Below are 23,547 nucleotides of genomic sequence, written 5' to 3'. Positions count from 1 at the left end.
AAGTGGAAAATCGAACCCTAATTTCCACAGTTGTAGTCCAGCACTCAAACCACTATACCATGCTGACTCTCTGTTAATACTGCTATTATTATTTGGGGGAAGAATTTGGGGGCACAGGTCCAGAACCCCATGCAGCAAAATCAGCAGGAAAGCCACTCCTTTCCCAAAGCAGGCCTAACAGATTTTGAAGTAAACCAAGTAATGCACAATACTATCTGAACAGTGAGTAAGCAAGCAACATGCACAACATCCATCCCATTAAGCTCAGGGTCTTAAACCTATTGGTCATTGCAAACTAGAAATTCACATTGCAAAAGCTCTTAACACTCATCACAGTTTCATTATCTTCATATTACATGCACATTAATTATGATAAGAACATAGGTTTCACTTGACTGGTGAAATTATTTAAATGTAGCTATGAAAGTTTCCAAGTTATTTTTTTTTTCATCTCTTTCCAACAGACATCAGCATCTATTTGCACACTGCCTTTTCTGAAACTTGAATTATGAAGAAGGAATTTCTGAAAACTCCATTTGTCACCTATGCCACAAAAACTAAGGAGATTATCACATGGCCTTTTCCCCCAATCTGGACACAGGCTGAGACTGTGTATAAATGGATGTTATCACACAGCTCCATGCCCAGATCGGAGGCATCCAGTACCCAATAGGGACTTCTGCCATACTTTGCAATGAATGGAAGTATAATTTTTGCTAAGTACGGGAGAAGTCCCAATTGGGTACGGGATGCCTTCTGGGCACAGAGCTGTGTGATCCATTTATACATGGTCTCAGCCCATGCCCAAATCGGGAGAATTAATGAACACACAAAGGTGTTTCCCTAAACTCAAAGGACAAATTGGTAGAACCAAAAAGTTTAGGGAAAGGAGATTTTTTAAAAAGTATAAAAAAGTTCTTAACCAGTGTGATGGCAAGTTTATAATATAAGAAATGCCAATTTTGACAATCAACATCAAATGCTGGAAACGAGAAGTCCCAGGTGACATACAAATAAAGCTATCCAACAGTAAAAGTACATACAATATCAGGAATGTATGTACTTCATAAGAACATATGTTGGAAGAAAAAGTATATAAATAGTAAATACAAATAAAATCATACACGTTTCCACAACTGTCTTCCTCAGTGGTAAAAATATATATAATCTGTTACATCATCATTATTAGCTTGGAGTCATCCAGTATAAGTATGAAGTAAAGAAATAATAACATCAGAATCCTGGATACTCCAATAAGTGTTAGTGCTATAATCTCAGTGCATGAACTAAACCCATTGTGCCATTTCAAATCAGGAAAGAACAAGAGTGCCAGTGTCACAAATTTGAGGGCTTCTTCTGGGTCAGACCCTGGCAGCAGTGGTACAGAGATGGCAGGGGGCCTGGGAGTCAGCATTCCACAAGTTCCAACAGCAACACTAAACCAGGAACAATTCTTCATGTGTCATATGGGCCATAGGTAATGATACACACCCTAGCAGGAATGGCTGCAACTATTGTAACCACTAGGCATATTTGCTATTGTTATCGTCACCAGGAAAATAATATTTTAAAAAATTAAAAACATTGTTTTCCTTTCCTGGTTTTGGGTTATCATATTGAATATTTCACAAACTTTTATGCAGACACTTGGAACATTTACCCCAGACTGTCCCCATGCCTATTTTTGCAGTTCAGTGGGCCCAATCCATGTCTGCCCCACTTCTGTGATAGCACAAGTACCCACCCCTAGTCTCAGAATCTGGCCCTGAAATCTCAGGGAATGGGGCATTGCTGGCCTGACAACCCTAGCCAGTGTTCGCAGTGGCATATATTATTAGAAAATTTCTCTCTCAGGTTTGAGTCCTGACATCTCAAGGAATGGGAAGCTGCTGACCCAGCAATCTAGCAAGAAACCCATGTTTGTGCCAAGGTGATGTGTGAAATAGTCAACAACAAAAAAAGGTATCGTACCTAACCGGGTATAAACAGGATGCTCTGATACATAGGAGAGAGGTTGGTGAATTCTTTGGATGGCATTTATTCCACATATTGTTTGTTATAATAGTGGACACTTATTGATACCAAGCAACTGAAGAAGACTGTAAGTCGCAACACATCTGTCTGGTGATCATTTGAGACTGAATTCACAGACCTTCTGCCGAGAGATACACTGGAGTACTTATCCAGGACTGTGAGGCCTTTGGCATGGGTGTTGTCCTATCAGGACCTGTATAATTACAAAATTTGATTATCATTTTTAAGACATACTGTAGTTGCATCCTCAAAGTGTGCATTTCAGGTTCTTTCTGTAAGGCAAAGTTTGCATGATATACCTTTGTTTTCAATGTAAACTGAACATCTAACAAACTATGTTGAGATCGTTATTATAGAATGTGTGAAATAGTCCATACAGTGAAGGATAATGACAAAATAATGTAAAAGCTAATATTCTTGCTTCCCTATGCAAATTCATTTCACAACCAGGTTTGATTTAATGCATTCTCTTCATGAAAGTGACAAGATAATAGAGTTACAGTACTTGTATTTAGAATATCCCACATGATGATCTGATGAAAGAGGGATACTTGGTATTCATCATTCTCTCCTATTCTCTTCTTCCTTCCTCTTGCCAGCATACTCCAAATCTTGAAGGATGGTCAGACTAATAGGATTATAGTCTGCAAAAAGATTAGATTCTGGGGAGGAAAGATTGATTGATTTTAATTAGTGTAAAGAATTATAATCTCAAGGGACACACTATCCCATGGTGACTATGGGAACCAAGTTAGATGAGAAATCAGAAACAGGTATTCCTGTTTAATCTTAAACTAGAAGTGTAAATAAGATCACAAGTTGCTAGGCCACAACTTTTTCAGCCCAAATATGTCTATGGGCGAATACGTGACAAAGACAAAGCAGTTTCCCCCACCAAATGTGAGCTGAATTTTAAAGCACCAAGTTTATCTGATTAAATATTTCCTTTTCTTTATTAACACCAATCTGTAAGATTTTTCTGAGCCAAGGGGAATAATTTCATGACCATCACAAGGACTAGCTAATCTGCACTCTGCACGGGTATCTGAGGAAGAAAATGGCTTTGTGATTGGTAAAATGAGCAGCCAGTCTGGACCTTTTTGCTGCTTTAATTGTATATACCTAGTCGTAGGGGAGAGAGCCAGCATGGTCTTGTGGTCTAGATGTTGGACTGGGTGGCCCTGGGCAAGTCACACTCTCTCAGCCTCACAGGGAGGCAAAGGCAAGCCTTCTCTGAACAAATCCTGTCAAGAAAAGCCCATGATGGGCTCACTTTAGGGTCATTATAGGTTGGAAAGGACCTGAAGGCACACAACAACGACAATCACAAGGGAAGCATTGTTTTAATGGCAAGCAGGATGTTAAATATTATAAATGTGAATATTACAAAATGTATAATATAAATACTACATTTGTGAAATATTATAAAATTAAATATTATAAAGAAATGCGAGCAGTTGGCCCGCCACATTTCCGGCTTTGACTTTTGCAGATTTGATTATTCACACATTTGATTAATATGTTTTCTCTAGGAATTGCTAAGTCCTCCAGCATGATTCTATGTCAGCCTCTGCCAAAAGTCATACTGGAGGACCTAGAGATTCCTAGAGAGAACACTTCTCTAGGCATTTGTAGGTCCTCCAGTGCAATTTCATGGTCAAACTCTGGCAGATCTTGATCATAGAATTGCCATGGAGGACCTAGACATTCCTAGAGAGTTGTTCTTTCAGGATTTAAAAAAATGTTTTTTTATTTGCAGCTTTACCACTTTCACAGTGTAAATGCTCAGTCCTGCAAACTTAAGCACTACTGAACTCCAATGTTTCTGAATACAGCATACTCCAACAAGAATTGGTTCTTGAAGACTACTTAAATCTTCTGTTCTGAAGATGTTTTAAAAGTGAATCCAAGGAAATGTTTTATTCCAGAAACAGGGGCAAAACAGATAGGCAGGAAAAAGCAGCTTGAAGCTGCTTTTTCTGAAACCATATTGAAACCCACTGACCGCACCAGCGGCTCCCAAGGCAGCCTGGATGCAAACAGACCAACCTCATGGTGTAGCATCAAGCTTGTTGTTGTTGTTGTCTCCTCCCCATACCTGCACACTGTCACACAAACACACAGCCACTGGCAACTGCCTCCTCTTTAGAAGCCGTCCCACTGAATGGCTAACCCCTTTTGTTTGGCCATACAGTTGCACTTGTGACTTCCCACCACTACAAGCATTAGAGCATCCAATCATGACCCCCTTCACACCCCCTTCACTCCATGCTCCTGCTTGGACTGTCTGGTTTGTGTATATTGTACGTATCTCCATGAGAGGTGTCATACTTTCACTTGTGGGCATTGCCACCTCCATTGCTTGGGTACAGCAACTCTGTCCTTTCTTAATGTGCTCCTTTGACCGGGCATTTATATGCACAATCAGGGGATAGAGTGCTCCTTTAGAACCATTCTAGCATTGGGCATTTAGACGTGTGTGTGAAGGTGCACACTTTCTGGGAAAAGCAGAAAAATTCAGCTCCTTTTTAGTGCGGCTTTTAGCCCTGGAGCATGGCTTGAATGTGGTTTCCAGGCATGTGTCATCTAAACAGCCCACCTCAAAACCTGCTGGAAACTGGCTTATTCTGCCTGTCTGTTTCTCTCCATAGATCTAAATTTACCTGGATCTTAAATTATCTTTAGCACAACTTTCAATATTTGGGTATGTGTGCCCATGAAAAATTAAATTGTTGCCATCACTGTGACTCAATGATCACAGTGCCAAATGGTCTTATGCCAAAAATTACAATATGGCAATTGTACCCTTTTCCACACAGGGGGCAGTTGCTATGTGGCAATTGCACTACATAGTTGTAAGGCCAAACATCTTTCCCAGTTTCTCTATGCAACGCCGATACAGTTAACTGATACAGTCAACTGATAACATCCAAATTTAAGAAATGTTAGAATTAGCTTTATGAGAGCAACTCTGTGAGTTCTTCAACATATCAAATCTTCCTTGGTATATCTGGAAGTAGGCTTCAATCAGGTCAAAGCTCTGTCTGACAACAGTATTATAAATTGGTGTTCTTTGTACTGCTGTGCAGGATAAATTACTCTCATGTTTTTGCAGGCTAATTTCAAAGCAATTGGAAGAAAGCAGTATAAAAAAGGTTTCTCTCTACTGTTTTTTATATCTTTGATATCCTTCCATTATTTTAAAGAATGTTAAAAATGGTTGAAGTATAACTGTTACAGATAGACTTTCAGAGTCTTTAGTTCATCTTATTCCTCATTAAAACTGGTTCTCTTTCCAGTCAGTGGATTTCTCTCCATCTCTGGAACTATCTGAAAACTCTTGCACTTCACACATACAGGAAAGCCGTCAATTAATACATAATATTATACCATAGCAGTACTTGTCATTTAATGAAAGAAAATTCCTTTTTACACCTTCCCATTATCTGTCACCAGTACTGTATGTTTTTATAGCCATATTCTGATACTGTTATAACCTTTCAGATAACACTACAGTAATGTTTACTTTCTGGATGCATGACTTATTTTCTTTATCTTTCTTCTGCCCCTTTTCTGTTACTGGTGATCCACTTTTTGTGTTGTACTAATGAAACTGACTTATTCCTTAACTGGTGGGGCTGTTGTTGTTTTTTTGAAGGGGGGGGATTTGTTTAGTCATTTAGAATGGCCTTAGATGGAATCTCCTCTCCCACTTCCTAAATTCCTTGCCTAGTAGATCGTTCTAATAGTTTATATTCTACAAGAAAGAGACTTTTCTACCCCTAAACAATGGCAGTTTTTTTTGAATGGCACAATTAAAACAAGAGGCCAAATGTTATTTGGGCTAATAAACTGACATGTTTTGGACAGTTTTATTGTGCATTACTGTTTTGTACACATTATACCCATATATATTATACATACAATTTGTACGTATTTTAATGCAGATTTTATTCTGCTTTTCTGCTTTGATTCTTTGGACTGTAACAACAAACTAGAAGCATTAAGAGAGAGTGCACTGAAGTGTAAAACGTTTAAATGATATAGCGTCAACATATTATTCAGATGCACATTTTAAACATAAAAAGAACAAAAAGTCTCACAGCACCTTCAAAACTTAACAGGTGCAAAGTAGAAAACAACCCAGGAGAAAGCTGACTGATCCTATATCAGACAGTGGAGTGGGGACTTGAAATAATTTGTTGGACCTTTGTTCTGAAACAATAAGAGAAAGGATTTTCTCCCTTTCCACAGCTTGCTGTGACACATGTTTACGAAAGCCTGCTGACTGTCACATAAATATCCCCAGTTATCATTTTCACAGGCTTCAGGAATCATTCTTGAGATGGAATCCAAATCACCTCAACTCAAGGCAATATATATATATATATATATATATATATATATATATATATATATATATAATAAACAGAATCCTGTAACACCTTAAAGAATTGTAAATTTATTATAGCATGAACCTTCACAGACCACAGCCAATTCATCAGATAAATGATCCACAATTCCAGTAATATAATGTGCATCTATGTTTGGGATGGGATTGTAGACACTGCGATCAGAAGAAAATTAAATTAAAAAGTACTGACAATGACATAGCTCAGAAAGGGGAAGTGTGTGTTGTTGTTTTTAGAATGAATCATTTTGATTACCACTGTAGAAATAACTTCAATCTTGATAAGACTTTAAAAAGGTAACATTACAAAGGATTGTTTGCTGCTGAATTTTAATTAATTCTGTTATTTTATCCATAACAGCTTTTCCCATTTATTAAAAACAATTTTATACAATGTCAAATCTAGATTAGGATTAACTGGATTGCACTCAATCATAAAATTCCAAAATCATATTAAAAACATTCGTTTCTAATCAGGATGCCAGTTGACTTACCCATCTGTGAACAAAACAGAAATATGTTTTTGCTAAGCATGCCTAACTAAATGAAGCTTGGTTCACTTGCCTGCAGCTGAAGACAAATTAGTCTGATTATACTGGAAAGGGCACACAGCATATCTAGGAATTAAAACTGAGACTGGGTATTTAGGATAGAGAAAATGAATCACCCACATTATCTTCAGACTGTGTACCATTAACTGTTGCCAGACTGTATGCTGTTACTTTGCAAAGGAAATTTCCAAATGTTTTAGCTTGATCACACTTTTAATTTTGAACATGGGGCTGGTCAATATATGCTTTCTATAAACTGTAGTATTATTCATTCCAGGATCTTATAAGGAGTTTACTGTTGTGACTTGCTACCATTATTATTTTCTTAATGTGAAGAAACAGTCCTGCAAAATTTATTTCAGTTTTTATTAACAGCTGTTTCTTTCATGCACAGATCGTATATTCCCCAGTTCATTTTTGTCCCTTCGAGATATTGCCTTGTATGCACATTTTTATACGTGAATACTTGACAGATGGTATTTGCCGTACCAATTGGTATATTAAAGGGGATGGGAAGGACAATAGCTTGAAACGCTCTTAGAAAATATTGAATTAGTCTCACTCTTGTGTATTTTAAAAAAAAATATAGAAATACAAAAATACTAAACTACCTAGAAGATGTCATGTTTTAAAGTATAAAAAAGTTAACAGAAATACTACACTACTTATCCAATCAAATGGCCTGTGACTATTTAGAACAGGCCTGCACAACTTGGAAGGAGATAGGGGCCAAAATTAAGATCGCTAAAGTTGTTCACCATTAGGTGAAATGTCAGACATTCAAGAAAAATCGGGGACACGACCCAATAAAATCTGGAAGCATATAAATATGTAAATCCATACTTCTTAGCCATGCTCAAAATGGAGGACATTGTGGAAGCACAGAACTAACATTCTCCACCATTCCATGCTATTGGCCAGCTTCTACATTAGAGCAATAGGCAGAATTTAATAGGATGAACTAAGCCCAAAGCAAAGTGGACATGGAACAGATTTCCTGACTGTAAAACTATGCAGCTCAATGCAACGTATCTAGGATTTACCCTCTTACCCCTAATCAGTGATTTGCAGGGAAAAGAAACCTTGCAGGGAAAAGAAACCTTGCAATCCAAATATGGAATATTTGCATGCTTTATCTGGCTCCTGAACCAAAGGTGTCCCATGCCTATGTTAGAAACAAACAAACAAACAACAGTTTCTACTCTTGATTATAAATGAAATAAATGCTGAGTGTGTGCAGTTTTGCATGTTAAACACTCTTAAATTATGATGCTATCACTACAGAGATAAAATGAAGTTTGCTTCCACCCCCATGATGCTAAGCACATTTAGCTATGAATAGGAACTATTTTATTATAGAAAGTGATAAAGTATTTTGGAAGTAAAGATAACAAAATTTGCCCATGTACATACAACTGGACAGTATTCTTTAAAATAAGAAAGGATGTAGTGACCAGTATCATGTCCTGATGACTGATCTATTTGCTACACCAAAATCATACCCTCCAACTGTCCGGATTTGGCCTATTAACCTGTCATACCACTATTTCTGCTGTTTCTAAAATGTCCTAGTTTCTCTCTCCTTTACCCCTTTGTCCTCAATTTACTTCAGCTGCTGCAAACTGAGTTCAAAATTTGCACTCAACTAACTCAGCAAGGGGGAGAAAAGAGCAAGGGGTAGAATCCTGTTCTTCCATTAGCAAACTGCACCTAGCTTGTTTGTTTTTCCCCATTAATAAATTTTATCACACTGACATATAGATGTTACTTGGAAACGTGTTCCAATTTTCCTTTGTGAAAGATTGGAGGGTAGGCGATATCCCTTTCTGATACCCTCTGAGTACATGTGCAGGCTAGGTGGAGTATGGTTCTGAAGTCAATCCCTTGCTGGACTACAAGATTACTTAGCAGTTTTAGCATAGTAGAATCTATTCTTCTTACATAAACTACACCTGTAGGCTGCATCTGCACTGCAGAAATAATCCAATTGGACATCACCTTAACTGCCATAGCTCAATGCTATGAGATTGCGGGAATGGCAGTTTGTTGTAGCGCCAGAGCTCTGGCAGTTAAAGTGATGTCAAACCAGATTATTTCTACACTGTGGATGCAGCCTTGGTGAGGTATCCAGGAAATGCTTCAGAGCTCAAATAAAGGTATTTGTTTAATAATAAAACCTCTTGCCATTTACTGATTGTTAGATTCTTCAAGGATCCAGAAAAATATTACAACAGTAATAATTGTAATCTATTGTTGTAAATAATAAAGACATATCACTTCACTAGATCTTTTGAGCTTCTGAAAAATTGCACAGTCTGCAGATTGCAAGGGCAGGGGTCTGGAATATGAAATACATTTAGCGTACATAATGGACAACTTGCATCCGTAGGGGTGGGGAACTATTATTGCCATATAATGCACCTGTTTTAATTAATGGGCATATTTCCTTCCTGGTGTGTTTAAATAGCATAAAGTGATTAATATCACTGAAGACAAGATTAACTAATCATGCTAATTACAAAAGCAGTATAATGTCATGGATAGAACGTTGGGCTTACATATTCAAGGCCATGTTTGAATCCTCATTCAGTCATGTATCATATGATAGGTTAAGCAGGTACTATTTGACAAGGTTGTTCAGAAAATGGGTCAGCCACACAACAATATGAAGGATTTGGGGCACTAAAAAGTATGGTAGTAATGACAGCCACATCCTAGAGGAATGTAATAAAATACTATACCTAATGATTAGACTAAAATGTGAGACATACATTTTAAGTTAATATAATTAATTGTATGCATAATGTGTTCGGTTTGGGTTTTTGTTTTGTTTTGTTTTGTTTTTGCAAAAAGTGTTTTCAATACATTTAAAAGCAACAGCAAAAGTAATAGCCAAACCCGAAATAAACAGTGTTATGTCTCACTTTATGAACTGGGAGCATTGTGTTTTTTACAGCTCTGAAATACTGTTCTAATACTACTACATTTAAAATAGTTTGGCTTTACTCCTTCATTCTTCATCTCAAATTTCAAAAACAACACAGGACAATAGTTTGTCAAAACACCATATGAACTGTTTGCTGCATTAAAGCTATTAGCAATAAAAGCAAACTGTAAAGGGTTTTCTTTTACTGCCTCCTTCGTGTTCCTGTTGTATAATTTTTACGAGAAGCATTTTCATAACAACATAGATATTATTCTGTGGGAAGGGTCATTTAACTGTCTTAATTGTATACTGCAGAAGATTATGACTACTTTAACAGGATATTGCTATACTATTAAGATAGTATACTCTAAATTCCTTAAAGAATTTAGAATATACCATCTGCAATAACATAAACTGCATCGTTTTAAAAAGATGAGTAGTAGTGTATAGGTGGCCAATGCTCATGCCAAGGAAAGAAACAAAGATCTTTGTCTGCAATGCATTTATAATACAGACATATGAATGTACATTTATACTGACTAAGCAAAAGAGCAGCAGCCTTTTGTTCACAAATCCAGCTACCTTATGTCAAAGATTTTATGTAGCTAAAGATCACTGTATTACCACTGGTCTACCATGGAACCAGTATATCAGGAATCCTTAAATCTGTGAGCTGCCTTGGGTCCCTTCAGGGAGAAAGGTGGCATATAAATGAAAATATATAAATAAATCCTGACATATTAGTAGTCATTTGTATCACAGATAGAGTAGTACAAATGGTTTGGGCAAAATGAATTATCACTATACTAGCCTTACCTCTTGTGTCTAGGGCTTGTCTACACAACTGAAATACTCTCCATTCTATTCAAATAGACTGTGATCTGGCCATGTGCGATCCAGAATTTGGGCTTTTGGGACATACTCATACCTTGCCTGCACAAAATCCTCCATAAACTCCACAGAAAAAAAAAAAAAGGGGGGGGGGGGGTTGGTGGTTTTTATCAGAGTATCCACAAAGATGTGCATTACTGAATGTATGGTGATCTGCTTCACATTCCTTCACATGGCTGCACATTTTCGGCAGAGGGAGAGCCAATGGCCAGGACAGACCATCACTTGATTGCTTCCCACCAGGCAACCTCCCAAGTGTCTGTTTGCAAATTGGTGGTAATACCATTTGGGTGCATGTACCTAATGTGCTGAGGTGCTCCTCTGCCTTTGTTCTAGTCTTGTCTTTTCTTTCTTTCTTTCTTTCTTTTTACAAACTAACAGCTTTTTGAAAAGCATTTCAGATCCAACTACTTTTCTAACAGCTATTTTGGGATATTTTTAGGTTGGTGCATATAGGGCTGGCCTATTCTCCTGGCACTTTATTTATTTACATATTTACTTACTTATTTATTTATTTATTTTCCATTGACATAAACAGCAATGGCTGAAGACCAGAGCTCACAGAGAATGAAAGGTGGCAGGGGCATTTTCCAGAAACACCAGGAGACGCTGGGCCTCATTGCTTTGAGGAGAAAATGCAACAACAGTTCCAGGAGTGCCACTGCAATATTGATATTTTGGGGGGGAAATGAATTTGAAATAAGGTTAAAGGGCCGTGGGCAGACTGCTGAGAAATAAAGCAACACTTCTTATACAGAGTACACCCCCTTAAAATGATAAAGTTGCTGGTATGAACAGGAGGGATCTCCTGAAGAAGAAAAATAAGACAAACATAAGAGATAAGATGGTAACAGAATCAACCCATGATATCCATACAAATCATATTGGAAACATCATACTTATATATTGTTTTTTCTACAAGATATCCCAATATATTGACATATTCCTATGATTACTATAAAACATGCAATTAACCTTAGAGATATGCTAGTACATTGTACATTAAAGCACCCTACCAGATTTAAAAATATTCCAACAGGAGGGAATTTATCCACAGGACAATTTTCCTGTGAAAATTGTAGTGCTTGTGGCAACTGTTGCAGCCCAAAATAATTTAGGAATCCTATAAATCAAAAGCAATACCAACTGAAACATTTATTTACCTGTAACTCAAATGGTATTACAGCCCTCCCTCCATTCTTGTGGTCTTCAGACTCGCATCCCTCGCTTATGTGTGAGGGACGGAGGGGGAATTAATGGAGTGCGCACTCACCCATACACACCCACACACCCGTGCCTATATTCAAGCCAGTGGGGCTTGAATATAAGCAGAACTCCGTTTTTGTGAGGGGATTCGGAATGGATCCTCCACGAAAAAGGAGGGGTGACTGTATTTACATCATACAGTGCCCATGTAAACTACTATATGTAACAATGATAATGAGGAAAATAAAAACTATAATCATTGAGCATAGGAGCTGTATCAAAAAACAGAAGGCTGCATGCACCTTTTGTAAAACACTTTTTGGAATTCCAGCATGACATAAAAGATATATGATTCTGGTGCGTGGAAAAGGCTATTGGTTAAACTATAGAGGGATCCAGGAGAATAAAAAGAAGAGAGATGTATTGGATATACCAACTCAATAGCTTTACCCCTCTGGGTCTAAATGATGAGGTGGACGGGATGTCAATACTGGAGTAGATTTTCCTTCAGACTGACGGAGATAATAGTGTACATTTTGATAAAATAAGATCAGTATAAGAACCAGAAACTGTGAATTTATAGAATTATTCTCTTTCCAATCTATGCATCTATGCTCATCTATCTTTTGTGGCCATTGTTTTTTTTTTTTTAATGTTTTAAATATTCATTTGCACCACTGTATTATTACTGTTAATCTGTAAGAGTTTGTCTCATGTTTTGTTAAAGATCTGTACTTTGTTTTTACTTTTAAGTTTTTGCTGAACCTTATATAGAAAGGCTATAATTTACAACAGATGTAAAGTGATTTATACTTTGCTATTTAACAGTTGTCTCTGCACAGTGTTTAAAAGCGATGAGAGAGAAGGAGTTCTGTAGACAATGTATTCTATCTAGAATACTTTATTTGTGGTAATACTAATTGTTATTGATTTGGCTTGGTTTTTTAAGGAAGCACAAACCAAGTAAGAATGGCTCAGCCACTGAGGAAGATCTTGGTTGAAATGAATTTGGCTTTGAGCAGATGGTATCATACAGAAGCCAAATGACTTCTTTCCTATCAAGGATTTTACTTCAGTCATGTTTTAAGAAGAACTTCTGTTTCTTTTCAGATTGTATATGTTCCCTTTCCATTAAGGACTTTGGTTCTTCATTTTAGCATTTAATGGCTTATGCATTTTTCTAGTGATTATATTAAATTGTATAATTGAGGTTTATTAATTTAAAAAACTTCTAATATTTTTATTTATATTTAGTGATATATTTTATACATCCTAACCAGTTATTCAGTTTCTTTTCTTGTTTATTAGATATAGTCCCCCTCCTTTTTTAAAATTCTTAATATTCATTAATATTTTTTTAAAGAGTGGGGTATAAATAAATATTATTAATAATAATGTGTGCTTCTGCCTCATGTATGCAAATGCTTCTTCACAAGCACACCTCATAACACCACTTGTAAAGTTTGTTTGGTGTTTTGTTTTCTTTTGTAAGGCCACAATGACACTAACTGAAAGACTTGACCAGCATAAGTGGAAAATGAAAGACAATGGTGGCCCCAATGGATAAGATAATTCAGTATTCTATGGGCCAATGAACCATTTTTTGGAACATTTGGAGAGAGGTGGGAAGGGTAGAGGAGGCTAGAAGAAGCGAAGAGGCAAAGGATGGAGGATGGATTGGCACATAGGTGCACTGTGTCATAGTCCAGCACATCACAACATAGGACAAAATGGCAAGGAGAGATCATTTGGGAGCTCAGCATGTGAAGAGAACCCCCGATCCAAAACAGGGTAGAGAAAATGTGGATGTCATCCAACAAGGTAATGAAGAAGTAAGGGAGTAATTGGTAGGCGCTTCTGTCAGCCTTGCTCTACAAGCAACAACACTTGTTGCTGGAAAGACTAAACCACCTAGAAAAATAAAACAGCCCACCCTTTATCTCGCTAAAGAAAAGTTGTAGAGCATCATAATGTTCCAAGTTCTCTACCATTTCATTTTGTGAAATAATAACCTACCATGACCATTGCACCTCACCTCTTCTCTTACTGCACATAGACTGTCAATATATAATAATGAGGTTTTCTACAACAAGATGTTTTAAAATATTTTTAAATAAAATAATGTTCCTCTAATGCATTTGAGGAAAATCCAGGAAGGGTGGAAGATGGGAAGAACTGTCCATGGAACACATATCACCCAGACACTCCACAAAGGAGGATTTTAAGGAAGAGTGGTGAGAAGAAAGCTATTTGTGAAATAAATCTACACTGGTACCCCGGGATACGAATTGATCGCGTTACGAAATTTCCGGGATACGAAAAAGTTAGATTGGAAAAAACTGTTCCGGGATACGATGTTTTTTTCGGGTTACGAAATTTTTTTCGGCGCGGAATTCAAACGCAAAGCGCGGCTAGCGGCTTTCCAGCGCTAACGGAAAGCCTTTTCGGGTTGCGAAATGTATCGGGTTACGAACGGAGCGGCGTAACGAATTAATTTCGTAACCCGAGGTACCAGTGTATTATCAACTCCTTTGGATTTTGCAAAAAGACACGTGGCAACCACAGCAAATGTGTGGAGAACAAGTCTATGGTATGGGATACTGCTGGGTAGGCTGTTGTTTAAAATATTGAAGTCAACATTATGTTATGATTATCTGTATCACCATTTGTGTTTTTAAACTGACAGGCAACTTATACACATTTATTATTTCAAATATTTAACAATTAACATTTTTAGTGATGTGAGATATACAGTGTGTGTGTGTGTGTGTGCGCTTGAGTGTCAGAAGTTGCATAGGCAACTTGCATGCCATGAAATGTTGGGAATTAGTTGTAGTGGGTTATACAGCAAAAATAATATTATTAAGTCATGGTGATTTCAGACACAGGCACTAAGATGAGAGAGAAGCATGAGCCAAAACCAAACCTATTCAAAGTTGTTTCTCTGAAAAGAATCTGGTTGTAACAACAAAGAAAGTGCCTGTAAGGGAAAGAGAGGATAAATGTGTTTATTAATTATATTATGCTTATTAATTACAATGAATAAGAATTAAGCCCACCTGAATTTTGAAATTGTGTGTAGTTAGGTGATTTTAATATTTGCTGGTCAGTTCCGACAATTGACGTCACGGGACTATATCTGTAGTTTCTTAATAAAGGATTCCCGAATTTTAACTACTGAAGACTGGATTTCTGAACTAAGTATCCTGCTGGACTTGATATAGAGCCATTTAAATTTTTTTAACAGCATGCCATGGTTTACTGATATGTAGATCATTGTCATCTCCATAACTGTCCACATAAGAAAAATATATAACCCAAAAGTTACTCTTCTTATAATCCCAGAGAGTTTTATCTTAGCAGTGCAAATACATCAGAAGGATCTTTTCCCCGTTGCCTGGACTCCAGCCAGTTAGTGATTTGTCAGTCAAGTGCAGGAAGCTTGTGGGAGACAGAAAGATGGATTACATATGCAGAGAGTTCTGTGCAGCCCCACAGGGAGCTTTTCAAGCCACAGGAAGATTCTGAAAGCATTTTATGTTCCCCACACTAATGTCTTCAGGAAGAATCCATATTACACAGAAAGGCTATATTTACACTGATGCTAGAAACAAGAGTCCATATCTTTGGGGGGAAATAGTGTGGCAGGGTGAGTCGTGGTTAAAACTGAAGCCAGCGCTTCAGGATTTAAACATGTAACATGTCAACAGCATCTAATGTCTGCAGTAATACCAAGATAAGCCAACATTCTCAGAGAGCAGATCAGTGTTTAAAATTATGCATAACTGTTTCTCACTTCAAGTTTTACAAATAACAGCAATCTTCACCTACTATGCAGCTGTCTTGAATATAGTAGAGAGATCCTTGCCTTAGCGAACAGGTCTGCTTCCATAAGGTGGCAGTTCTCACCTTACAGCAGTGGGCATGGGTATCTGTGTATGTGTACCATGTTGCCAGAACTTTCCACTTCTGTACTTATGCTATAATTATATAACACATCTTCAAACAGATTGTGAGCACATCTAGACTGATAAGACCCAGATTTTGTTTCTCTTTCCATTTGTGCGTGTTTTCTTTCAAGTCATCTGTCAACTTATGGTGACTCCATGAATTTCTTAGGGTCTTCTTAGGCAAAGAATACTCAGTTGGTTTTACTATTTATTTTCTCTGAAATATAGCCTAAAGCACCTGGTATTCATTGGCAGCTTTCCACCCAAGTACTAACCAGGGCTCATCCTACTTGGACTGACCTTGCTTAAGCTTCCAAGATCAGATGGGATCTGATACTTTTCAGGTATTTTATACTAGGTTAAAATAAACCAACCTGGTGGGCTGAGCTGGTATAAAAGGTCTCTGATTGTACCAAGAGCTGACAGGAAAATATTCTGGAATAAACAAAATTTGTATGGATCTCCAAAATAAAATCAGAAAGAACAGGAACAAAATCTGGAACTTCTTAGTCTTTTTAATCAGTCTGGATGCATCTATGATTTCAGTAACATAAATATGCCAGAACTAGCCTGAAACAAGATTTCTCTTACAGCAAATGATCAAACAAACTACAACTTCACATCAGAATAAGAACAAATACAGTCAGCCATCAACTTTCATGGGGGTTAGGGGTGAAGAACCCCCACAAAAGTTAATATTTCTAGGCCCCCCAAACCTTAACTATGGATCAGAACACCCCAGGCATAAAGAAGGGGCTTCTGGTCACATTGGAGACACCCCAACCCCACTGATATGGCGCATACCTCCAACACAGCCAGAAGCTGTGCTGAGGCTGTACTCTGGTCCTTTAGATTGGAGCAAAAAGGAGCCAGGATAATCCAGCTCATGGTGGTGCAGACTGGGGCCAGCAGTGGTCCGATTTCTGAGCAGGCCATGTGGTCACCACAGTCCCAACTCACTTGTGGCCAGAGCAGCCTTGGTTCCCTCCTTCCTGGTTTCAGTTTATAGTCTTATTTCTATAGGGCAAGGAACCAAGCAAACTGCTTCCATCCTGCCATTGTAAGGTATGCTGGGCCTTGTTGTCCCAGATGTCGCTGAGGAGGAGGAAAGCAGCTGCAGCAAAGTGACCAGCAATGGGAGAGGATGGAAGTGGAAGCAGGGATACTCTGTGTTATTTTATGCATTTATGACTAACTAAACTTTTAAAAGTTTTCATTACATTTTCTAGTCTACACACATTGTCCATGATCTTCCGCAGTAGGCTACGAAACACTCAAAATTCCCATTTAACTAATGAAGGCAAATCTGTGATAATCACATCTGTAAAAGTTAAACCAATGAAAGTCAAGGTTCAACTGTATTGCCAGTAAGAAAATCTTTTTTTCAAAAAGATGGACAAATTGTAGGTTTTCTAAAGAAGATAATGGGAAATGGCATTTATTTATTTGCTTGTTTTACAATGAAAGCAAGATCCAAGAGGACTTAGCAAGCTATCTTGTATTTATACCATTCCATGTAACCCCATGTGAACAGCTATGGGAAGAAGAGAAAGTCTGAGCAGTCAGAATAAAGTTTAATTCTTTTTATGAAAGTGTTCCTGCTGTGCACTCGAGAAGTTTTGAAGTCACAACCTCTTTGAAACTCCTCATGGTTTAATCTATTCATTGAGTAATCAGTAATGTTTTTAATGTATTCAAACTGTCTCTGTATATAAATGGATTGTAAAGGCAAATTAATCACAACCAGAATAAATCTACATGCTATATATATTACATTTTTTCCTGTTTGAACTCACAGCGGCTATACTATTTTATTGTTACAGTGTAATCATACATCTTCCCAAAAGTAGACATCATTGCATTCTTAGGTAAGTGAATATGGAATTGTAGTCTGGTTTATAGTTATTTTAGCCCCCCAAAAATCTGCTTTACAAATAATATAAACAACTTTGAGTAGTTTAGGGGTTTGAGTCAGCATCTGTCTTTCATGGGCAAAAGGCTCTGCTTGTGGAAATCCCACTTTTCAGTTTTAAGACATTCCAATCTTCCTATGTATCACATCGTATCCCATTCAGTACCATCTCCTGATGTATTTTCAGAGGGATGCATGATCTATTGTGGGAAGGATGGGTAGAAAAGTACATTTCAGCCAACCCAGTTGTAGATGCCAAAATCTGGACCCAACCCTGTGTGTGTGTGTGTGTGAATGTTACAGAAAGAGAGATTCAAAAGTACCTAAAATTTAAGTGCCAATGAATTCTTTTATTAACCACAAGCACGTAAAAATATATCAGATGTATACTGTTTTGTCCACCAAAACCAGAAGCACATTCTTTTATTTCTTTTTTCTTTTTTTCTTTTTCTTTTTTTGCACTAGGAAAACTGTTTAGTTATAAAGAAAGAGAAGAAGTCTGAGTGCTTCTATAGCAGGTGTTTTCTGCTCAAACAGGGAAGGGTAAAGACTATAAATCTAATTTTCAAAGTTTATAACCTAGGGGTGATATTCTGTCACTTCTATTGCCATCTGCACTAAAACTTAGTTGAAGCAGAGCTGCATTACACTTCCTCCTCCAGAGTATGTCCAAGTGTTAGCATTCTTGCACAAATGAAATGTGTTAATGGCAGCCTTCCGGCAAAGTAAATGCTTATTCTGTGCCCTTCTAAAGGTTTGTGAGTATCCTTACCCTGCTGTCTTCATCCTTAATTGGCCTCCACTGTGGGGAGCAATTAAAAATAAATGGTAGCTTGCTGAGCTGCTGGGAGGGATGTTCTGCAGCTCTGAACATGAGCATCCCTTCATAGGTCCAGCATCCATGCCAGAGATGGGCAAAGACAGAAACAACATTATATTAAATGACTGTAAATATACAAGAAAGCAATAAATTCAAATCATGATAGCAGTTTAAAACAGACATTCAGAAAATTTAATTTGGACTGTTTATCTAACCAACTGCAACCAACCCTGTCACCTTAGCCCACACAAGTGAAGCTGAAAAATCCCATATTTTTCCTGTTTGGCTGTGAGCTTTCAGTTCTCATCTCTTCTTCCTCTGTGGCAAAATATAAATTCTACGCTGGGCAGGAATCTGCCCTCTTGTATTTTACGAAGTGCTACACATAGATATAGTATTAAATTTAAACAATTTTAAATGCTAGAGATATTACACAGAAACGAGTGGCTATTAAAATAGGAGGATGCTAGGCATGCTTATCTAGCTATCATTCCATAAAGTGATTGCTGAAACAAAAATGTTGTAGCATACCTGAAAGACTACAAGGCAACATCAGAGATTTTCTTTCTGAAAGTTTAAAACCTGAACACTGAGAAACCCTTGTTCTGCACCTTACCCAGAAATTCTGATCAGAGGTAATGAGAGTTGAGAGTGGATGTCAAGGCAAAGGGTGCTCCAAGGCTCTTTAGGACACTGTGGAATATAGTAAGTTTGATATCAAAATGCTCACTACAAGCAAAGATTAAGACTCTTATCGCACTAGGCTCCTCTCCCACTAAATAGCGGTGTTTTCAAAGGTGCAATGCAACCAGGATTGTCCTTTCCCCTATTGTACTTTCAAACTCTTTTGCAGCCTTTGTTCACGATAAAACTGTATCGCACACGAACTTTGGCACTGCCCACCAAATACCACAGCTTTTCTTATTTGGTACGAACAAACACATGCACATACACATACAGATTTCCCCACAGAGATATAAATCAAAAGTTTAAAAGGAACTTTCCCCTTACATTTCCGCAGGTGCACATGTGTGTCTGTCTCCCCCATCCCGCCACAAACAGTATTGATCAGACTTTTCAGCCATCTAAATTAACCAATGGAATAATGTCCTGAAACTAGATTTCATGTTTGTTTATTATTTTCTCACTCCCGCCCCCACCATGTTCTTTACATGGACATACAAAGGTGAGAGGGGTGTTAGAACAGCTGTGGATGGCAGAACGGGAAAAGGATGCTGCCACTGTTGCATGCAGAGCAAGTAGCTTTCTGAGATGGAACGAGGGGTGGATTGATCGAAGTGGCATGTGGTCGCGAGACGTGGGTCGAGGAAAAGAATGGCTTTCAAATTGTACTGCTTATAAAGGCAATATGTCAGGTAGAAAGACTGGCTGAGCAGATAAGAGCTGTAGTGAATGCTTCTACCTCATGAAGATCCAATATGCCTAAAGAGGTGGTGGAGGTGTGTTACTCAAAAATGCCTCCTGGACCACAACATAATGGATAATTTCCAGTCAGTCTCCAACATTCCATTCTTAGACAAATGGCTGGTGTATGTTGTGGATATTGAATCCTTCTATATCTAAATGAGATGCATTATCTAAATCCATTTCTGTCTGCCTTCAGATACCGTTATGGCACAGAGACTACTTTGGTCTGCTTGGTGGACAAGCTATACCAGAAACTGGACAAGGAGAATGTAACCCTGTTGACTCTGCCTGGCCTCTCTGCAACTTTCCTGTCCTGGACCACTGGGCTGAAAAGGGAGTTGGTGGCACTGTTTTGCAATGGGTCCATTGGAGAAACCATTTGAAAAACTACTTTTGACAGATTCCCAGTTCTATCCTGTGACCACTGACCTGTGGTGTTCCATGCCATTCTGTGTGATCTTCCATACTTTTTAAGACAATAATTGGAATAGATAATTCGGAATTTAGAACCACACTAAAGACCAGGATTAAAATCTCAGCTCAGACATGGAAACCCACTGGGTGACCATGGACAAATCACACTCTCTCAGCCTCAGTGGAAGGCAAAGGCAAAGCCCTCTGAACAAATCTTGCCAAGAAAACCCCATTATAGAATCACTTTAGGGTCCCCATAAGTCAGAAAGGACTTGAAGTCACACAGCCACCACCACTAATGTGCTAAGGATACTCAACTGTAACTGCCTTTTAAATCTAAATAAGCTGTTAAAGTTTCTAACATTAATAACAGATGGGACAAGAACTGAACAGACTGAAACTTTATGCAGAGAAGACAGAGGTCCCTTGGTTAAGAGAAAGGCTGAGCAGGGATGCAGCCAGTGCTTAATAGGAATAAGAAATCTCACTTTAGAGATTTAAACTTAATTTATGTGTACTCCTGGATTTAATCCTGAACTTGGAAAGCCAGGTTTTGGCAATGGACAAGTGTATATCTATCTGCACAGCCAAAGCCACTGTGGTAACTGTGGGTATTCCTGAAACTGACCTATCTGGTCATCTTGACATATGTCTTTGTAACATCCCATTTGGACAATATATGTGGCCTGGAGTGCTGCAGTCACTGTTCACTGGGACAAGTTTCAAAGAGCAAGTGCCTCCCCTGTGTTAAAACTGCCTTCCTGGCTACCAGACCATGAAAGTACTGTTTATGGCCCATAAAGTCTTATATGACCTGGGGCCTTATTTAACAGACCACATTCTCCAATCTAGTCTGCCCAGGTTAAGATGCATGGAAGAGGCCCTATTCTCAGGCTCACCATCATCACAAGTACATCTGGCGGGAGAATAAAACAGGACCCAAGATCAAGGTAGCTGTCTTATTTATTGTCATTCCACTGCCAAGTAGACAGGCTTCTTTGCTGAAGTAGACTTGATCTGGTAGCTGAATGCTGTTTGTTTCTCATTCTGATATGTGTTTTTACCTAATGTGTTTAGATGGTTTACTTTTATGTTTTAACTATAATGTTATATCTGTATTTCATTATGTTTAGTCACTTGTTGGAGCATTTTAATGGAATGCTGGAATTTAAGTGCAATGATACAGGGAAGACTATATACCTGATTAATACAAAATACTATTGAAATATTTTTTAAAAGCTGTGCTATCTATACATACTATCTTGTCATACTGCCTTTGCATTTCATTAAGGTACATTCCCCACCAAAAACATGTTCCCATTTCCTTAGAATTTGGAATAATTACTATAAGGTTGATTAAGCAAAAGTCTACAAAGCACACCGGTGCAGCACCATCTACTGGCGGACAAAGCAAAATGTTGGAATCATTATTTAAAAGAATAATTCAAAGTTGACAAGGTTCATTTAATGTTATACAGCTATTCAGTACTCTGTATTCACCAAAGATTGCAATAATTCAGACATTTATGGTTGCTTCACTTATCCTGGACGAATAACAGAAACAGAAGAGGTAGTATCTGCCTAGCTTTAGGATCTCAGTGCGTTTTGTGTGCAGCTACACAGTGCAAATCTTAATAGTCATGAAACGTTTCATCTTATTCCTATTTCGTGCCTTCCAAGTTACAGATTTAAGAGAAGCAAAAGAACCAAATTGTCATGATAGGCTAGCCATTCAGATTTCATGTTATTGTGTATAATGGTTGTTAGCAACTTTGTCTGTTGGTAATCACACTGGACATTTTTATGGGAATGTGGTGCATAGTTCTAACTATTTGTCATCCCATTCATTCTACATGCATAGGAATATGGGAGACGAGCTTTTCTAGTTACATATGGATTCTTCCTCTCTCTCATAAAACTGATACTCAATCATCCCAGTAATATTTTGGGACAGTCCAAATGTAATTGGTAGTTTACAAAGTGTTGAAAATTCCTATGGTCACTTAAGAAGAGACCCTGCAGAATAAGGGATCTGAAGTCAGCTCTTAAGTTCTGCATCTAGATTTGACATTAATTAATATGCTATTCTTAACTGCAACAAAACTTGGTGTCTTCCAAGGTTTTTTTTGCTCTTTGGCCTACAAGCTAAAGTAAGGAGATATATATAGTTTGAGTCTCCCTTATCTGAAATGCTTGGGACCAAAAGTGCTTTGTATTTTTTCAGGTTTTGAAATATTTGCATATACATAATGAGATATCTTGGTGATGGGATTCAAGCCTAAACATAAAGTTCATTTATGTTTCCTATATACCATATACATAGGGTTGCCACAATTGTCCACTATTACCAGGGACAAAATGTGGAACAAATTCGAGACCAAACTGTAGGACAACTGAAGGACAAAACTCAGCCCAAAATGTAGGACCTATCCTGCAAGTAATTTTATGCCCAATATTCTTAAATAATTTTGTGCATGAAACAGTTTGTGTACACTGAACCATCAGAAAGCAAGGGTACCACTATTTATTTTCAAAGATATAGCTGTCATAAGTCTGTAAAATCAGAATGGAAATCTTTGACACCTTTGAGACTGACTGAAAAAAAAAGAAGTTGGTAGCCTGAGCTTTTGTAGACTTGAGGCTATTTCCTCAGATGCATTTGGTGGAGTGGAAAGCCCAGGGACAGACATATATAAGTCATTTGTGTGTGAGAACTTAATTTTGTGAAGGAAACAAAGTTTGTGTACACTGAACCATCAGAAAGCAAAGGTGTCTCTATTAATTTTGTGGGTGAAACCAATTTTTTGTGTACACTACTATTAATATTGTCGATGAAACAGTTTGTTTACACTGAATCATCAAAAAGCAAAGGTGTCACTGTTAAGTTTGTGGATGGAACAAAGTTTGTGTAGACCACTATTAATTTTGTGCATGAAACAACATTTATTTACACGGAACCATCAGAAAACAAGGGTGGTCAGTATTAATTTTATGGATGAAACAG

The sequence above is a fragment of the Sceloporus undulatus genome, chromosome 6 (genome assembly GCF_019175285.1).
Source record: "Sceloporus undulatus isolate JIND9_A2432 ecotype Alabama chromosome 6, SceUnd_v1.1, whole genome shotgun sequence".
In the NCBI taxonomy this organism is placed as follows: domain Eukaryota; kingdom Metazoa; phylum Chordata; class Lepidosauria; order Squamata; family Phrynosomatidae; genus Sceloporus; species Sceloporus undulatus.
Note: the sequence above shows the minus strand (reverse complement) of the source record.